The sequence below is a fragment of the Lolium perenne genome, chromosome 6 (genome assembly GCF_019359855.2).
Source record: "Lolium perenne isolate Kyuss_39 chromosome 6, Kyuss_2.0, whole genome shotgun sequence".
Lineage (NCBI taxonomy): Eukaryota > Viridiplantae > Streptophyta > Magnoliopsida > Poales > Poaceae > Lolium > Lolium perenne.
This window is the reverse complement of record NC_067249.2, coordinates 170,892,649-170,898,834: the sequence shown is the minus strand read 5'-3', so window position 1 is coordinate 170,898,834 and position 6,186 is coordinate 170,892,649. Positions and strand designations below refer to the sequence as shown.

The 6,186-nt window shown below is 45.6% G+C and overlaps 1 protein-coding gene across 1 annotated transcript in view; it reads right to left on the bottom strand.

The window, feature by feature from the left end:
* The window catches only part of LOC127306943 (putative nuclear RNA export factor SDE5), an 87,714-nt gene extending 81,776 nt beyond the window's left edge, over positions 1-5,938 (bottom strand). Inside the window, exon 1 of the mRNA XM_051337644.1 lies at positions 5,904-5,938. The gene's annotated coding sequence lies outside the window, so the exon portion shown is untranslated. The remainder of the gene's footprint in view (positions 1-5,903) is intronic.
* Positions 5,939-6,186: the final 248 nt, after the last annotated feature.

The window sequence follows — 6,186 nt, the reverse complement described above, 5'->3', positions numbered from 1 at the left end:
GATGAGATTGATCATGTAATCCTCCATATGTATCGAGATTTTAGGTGTACATCTTGAAGATATTCTTGTATGAGTGTTGGTACATCTTTTTTATGTTTAATGCTTGTTACTAGGGCCCGAGTGACATGATTTCAGTAATGAACCTATATTGCTTGATCATATATATATGAGGTTGGTATTTATCTGCAAGGTGTATTACTTGTTATTATGTTGACCTTGTGAATCCCTAAGGTTACATGTGGGAAAAAACAAGGGGAAGATTAATAATTTGAGGGTTATGTGTGTTCATGAATATTAATGCTTTGTTCCGATCTATTTGAAAGGGTAGACCTTAATTGCTTGTACTTCCAAGTTGGCCCCGGTGAAATGGGCAAGCAGGACAAAAGATGATATGCAAATTCTATTAGTTAGTACGCATACTATATGTGGATCACACACCTACACACAATTGATTTAGAGATGAGTGCTATGTTAGTTGGATTACATTACATGATCAATATCATCCACACATTACCCCATTGCTGCCTCGTGCCTATGCTTTTAGCCACTGAAAGTTTCACATTACTTCTTCCGGTGAAAACTGGAAATCTGCTGCTTTCATTTACTGTTTTCTTTTACTACTTTGAATCAACTGCTATAAAATCACCATTTTCTTTGTAAGTTTATTGATATACATGTGTGCTTGAGAGTGGGGTCTCAGTTGCTAAGGTCTTATTGGTACTCTTGTCTTCCTCTTGAGTCGAACTATAAATTTGGGTAATACTTCCCGTCGAAGATTTCCGACATCCCCTATACTTGTGGGTATCAAACGCATCCGTCGCGTGGAGGACGAAAAGGTCTGAATCATCTCGGTAGGCACGGCAGGCCATCCTAACAAGGCTCAGTCATGGATGATTTCTATGGTTAGGTTGAGGTGTGCCCTTCTCGCCCTCCGGCGTCGACCATATGTAGCCACGACGGGGGGAATCGCCGATCGCACGCAAGCCACTTCACGCGCACGTGAAACGGCGGTGAAATGCGCCAATCTATTGGCTGCACAAGGGAACCACCGTCCTCGCGCGGGAACCAGTAATCGACGGCGGCAGGCCTTGACGAGACGTTAAACCAACTGTGGGTGTCCACGTTGGCCCAAGAGAGGCTAGTGGCTCCTCCGATGACTCCTCTCGCACCAACACCGCCTCCTCCCGCACCAACACCGGCGGCTGAGCCCCAGCAGCTTATGCACTGGTTGTGGCCTTTGGAGCCTCCGGTCTACATCGACCTCGTCCACGGCGATGACAAGTAGGCATCCATGGCAGGCGCCCTAGCTAGCTAAGGCTTTTTCTAGGCTTTTTATTTATTTCAACACTATGTAAATGGCTCTATTAAACTAAATAAATATTTTGGGAAAAAATGCTACTCCTGGCCCAAACGGACATATTAGCCAACGAGGCTAATTTGGTGTCCACGACCCAACTCAAACGGACGCAAAAGGACGCTTTTGGTGTCCATTTTGCGTTGGATCGCTGGAGATGCCCTTAGCGTGCACGCGACTGATTTGGATGGCGGTGCCCGTGGAAAAAAGTTGGGGTGGGTGAGAGGAGAGAGGTGATGAGTTGTCTCACTGCACAGACTAAATTCGATCCGCAAATAGGCCGTTTATAGATAGTTTATCTATTTGAGCTAGGTATTTTGTGTCTGTATGTTCAGGTGGACCAAAATTAAATAACTAGTCTACGTTTCGTTTGGATTGAGTCGGTGATGATGCCATTCCTTTCTCCTCCTCAGAGCATCTTCACCTCACCCGGTGGCGCTCCCTAGGCCGAAATCCGGCGATATTTAGCATCGGATGGACGTAATTTTTGGCCTGGAAAGCAGTAGATTTTCAGCCGTGGTGCTCTTTAATTGGGTAGGTGAGCATGGGGTGAGAAGCGAGTACATGGGAGAAGATGCAAGTGGGTGGGTGGACCAGATGTTTTAATTAAACTTTCCACGAGTGACGCGCGGGCTAGGAAGCGTGATTTGCTTCATCCGAACTTCGCAAGCCAGCCCTGGCAACCTGGGGGGCTGCTGCGATCCCAGACGAAATAGGTTAAATCCGGCTGAACACGGTGTGTTGAGGGCCTTGCTGAGAAAGTTTTGTTAATCCATTTCAAAAAACGATGCTAGTGGAGATGCTTTCACATGCCAACTTTCACATGACAATCTGGTACAGCCACAGATCTAAAGGGTCCAAGCTTGCCAGCACAAACTCACTTCACTCGCTGCAGGTGGGGCCCATATGTGGGACATACGCAAATCAACCACAACAACGTTATTTATTTTGCAGCTACTTATTTATAAGATACCCTTCGTAAATGTTTTATATACTCTAGATTTTTTCCTTCCCTTGCGTTCATTTTTATAAGATATTTGTGTAAGCTAAATTAGGCCTACCAAAACTTCTTATAAAACATGTTTATTTACTAACATTTACTCTTGAACGCTTTTTAAACCTAAAAGCTCCCTAGCATGATATTTTAGGACACCAAAATAGACACAAACACATACATAGAGATGCCGATCTAAGTGGGAAATATTAATCCATAAGAATAATTTTGTACATTTTACTAAGAACTAGAGAGAATTTTGTTAAACATGAACTAAATATCACATTCATTACATGATATTCTTAAATTTTGCATCAAGTGTTCTGGCTTAATTACTTTGTAATGTTTTTCTAATATATAAGAAAATTGTACTATTTAAGATTTGTTGTAGAGAAAGTGAGTATAAAAAGTAAAAGAATTTAGTATAATATAAGGGAAAAGTATGTATATACTTGCATGCATGTCGTTCGCTACATGTTTGTGTGGGATCAACGAGAGGTTCGCTCCACGATGGCGCAGTACGTTTCACGTGAGCCCGCCATGGGTTTAGTGGATGTTCCGGGAGACTCTCGTCAGTGCAAGGTTGTTTCTGATACGGCGAGGAATATCACAACAGCAATGACATACTGGATGATTCGACTCCACAACAATGGTTTCTCTCTGGATGGAGCACTTCCCATACATGGCTATGGCTTTTGTGTCGACCGCACTGGATCACTAAAGGGCATGAGTGGACTCTTTGATATGCTCGTCCCATTGGATGAGGTGCGCATATCCACGGACATGAATGCATTAGCTAATTTTGCACTGCAACATCTATATCAGACTCATCGCTTTGGAGCTGTCCCACCAGAGGTTTAAGATCTCCTAGACCTCCTCACCACCTTCACAAGGGAACAGTACCTGCTCCTCAAATCTCATCCGGTACACGAGGATGCCCTGGGTCAATCTGCCATCTTCAGCAAGCTGTACGGTCTCCTAATGGCTTTGAAGGCAAGGGATGTGAACCAGTTCCTCAATGCCATGGGGAACATGAACAACGCCATCAACAGCCCCGCCTGGAGCTGCGGAGTGAGCGGGAGAAGGAGATGCTGACGCCGAGGAGGAGGTAGTTGCGGAGCTCACGGAGAAGGTAACGGCGACCAGAGCATATTGCGGCTGGCGGCGTCGGAGGACACGCGAGGAGGAGCAAGAGCAAGCGACTCCTGGGCGAGGACTGAGGAGGGGACGGGGACTCGTCGGCTGCTCTCGGATGATGTTGGTACGACCTGGATCATGGATGGGCTTTAGGTTCCTGATGTATGGTTGCTCCGTTGCTGATTGAACGACCCAATAATAATAATAAAAAGGACTGGATAAAAGAAGAGGCTGAGGATTGAAACTCGGCATGCTCAAAAAATATTTAACTTGCATGAATGAACCACCACGTTCCCTGCGCATTCCATTCACATGTGGTACCCGTTCCCATACTTGAAGGAACAAAGTGAATCTGAACTAAAACAAAGGTAGATCATTGGCCACGGCCAAGCAGCTGCCAGTGGTGCTCGACCAGATCATCGCGGAGATGGTTATGAGTCTTGGCATTTTCAATGTCTCGATGTGTTTGGAGGAAAGCTTGAAGGCGATCGGGGTTCCTCTCCGCTCGCATTCAGGTACCAACATTGTCATAAAAACATGGCAAGTTTAACCCCCTCTCATCCTCGAGTATCATGTAGTATCATGTTGTGTAGAATGACACAACACTTCATGATGTTCACAAGGGTTTTTTTGTCCCAAAAACGAGCTGGACCCGAACAATGGCAAATCTTGTTTGCAAAACACCGAAAGCTCTCTCAATATCTTTGCGGACTGCCTCTTGTGTCTTTGTGAAATTAGCTTCTTTCTTTGATAAGGGTATTCCTTTCTTCTCTTTAATGGACTTCAAAAGTACATAACACAGTACCGATTCAGATGTACACAGTGATTCATCTTAAGATGCTAAATAGACAAGAGAACTACAGTACTTTGGAAACCATGAATAGAACACAACAATGTTCAGTTGAGTTTGAAATGTTGTGTTAATTCCTTACAAGGTTATGTAAACCATAATGTTTTGGGGGCATGATCATGAATTCAGTACCAAACGTGTGTAACAGACAGATAGTAAATAAACTGCATTGTCCTGAAGAATATGGCAGCACAGAAACGGCATGAAGGGTCACAACAGTATCATAATCACAACACAACATATTTGAGGAAAACAATACTTGATAAACTGAATATTATTCAGGTGCTTAATAGAAATCCTAATCCACAGGGATATATATCCTTCCGAAATGAGGACAGAATGATCAGGGTCGGTAAAGGGAAGCGTTGCTTCCCAGACTCCTCGAGTTAGCAACAGAAGCAATTGGCACAAAATCAAAAGGAATCCAAACGAGGAACTAAAACAAATCCAAGCAGCAAACTAAAAGCACCAACGCTGCCAGTCCTTTTTTTTTTTGAACAAGGGAAGGGTCCGGAAGGACCCGGCTGCTGCATTAATTTGAAGCAGTGGGTTAACATATTACAGGGAGGATCTCATAAAAACTAGAAAAATAAGTACAGTCCTAAAATATTACAAAAAGGGCCCTAAACTCGAGCTGAAGATTGCAATTGGGTCCTTCTCCACCGATCTCATTTTGTAGGGCACAGCCACCTGCGCCGCCGCCGGGGACAACACCACTTGGGGCGGGGTAGATGATGGATGCTGTGATGAAGATGAGGGGCCTCCGCGTTGGCCAGCGGACCTGGAGGTTGAAGAAACCATGGCGCTGCCAGTCCTTAAATCCATATAAACGGACCAAAACCACATCAAAAACCACCTACACAATCGACGAATCACAACAAGAGCACGAGAGATAGTGCCGATGGCTGAACAAACTATCAGACAACACGCATACCACAACTCTAACGACGACTTATGTGCAGAAATGGGCCTCGATAACTTCGAGCTACGGTAGAGGAAATTTGGGGATTGGCAAACGAGCACAGACGAGGGCAAAACAACACCCTGCACGAGCCCAACTAACCAACCGTTTCGAAACGACGCGGAGAGATCAAATGCGGTAAACGAGACGAAAATGAGGACCAGATCGAAGTGGAAAGCAGCTGCATTGTGGAAACTCGTCCTTCCTCTACCGGAACATGCCGGTAGAAATCGTCTAGCACCGGGAAATTCCTAGAAGACGCCTGTTCGAGCGCTCGGTGCGCCGCATCCATCAGTTCAGAAAACCCCAACACCAAACCCCCAAAAATGGCGGACCGAATCACCGCAGATGAGCGCAGAAAAAGTGAACCAAGGACGCAATCGAAGCAAAATCGAAGGCCGTACGGCACGATCATACGTGCTTACTCAACCCTAACTCGGTTCAGAAGCGAAGCATCAACCCTAACGCCGTACGAGCAATCCACCGCCGCGCTTCGGATCCCCGAGCGAAGGCGAAACACCGGAATCAGGCGCAGGGCCGGGGAAGCAAGGGCGCGCTAGGGTTCGGGAACGTTCTGAAAGGTTCCGGAGGGAGGAGAGGGGCTTACTGGTTTTGGGGGCGGAGACGGCCGCTCTGCTCTCCCGCTTTTTTTTGCGGGAAAATAGAGAGCTTTTATTCCTTAATACACGAACCTGCCTGATCAGCCATAAGACTGACGACAAGAAAGTCTGGAAAGTCTGGAGGTACATCAAACCAAGTACTCGTCAACATCAGAGTACAAGCATGCTTCGCACAAAGATGAGCCGATACATTGGCAGTTCTAGGGACATGTTTAACAACAAAAGAAATAAAAACACTAGATAGCTCTCCAATTTCTGAAAGCATCGGTG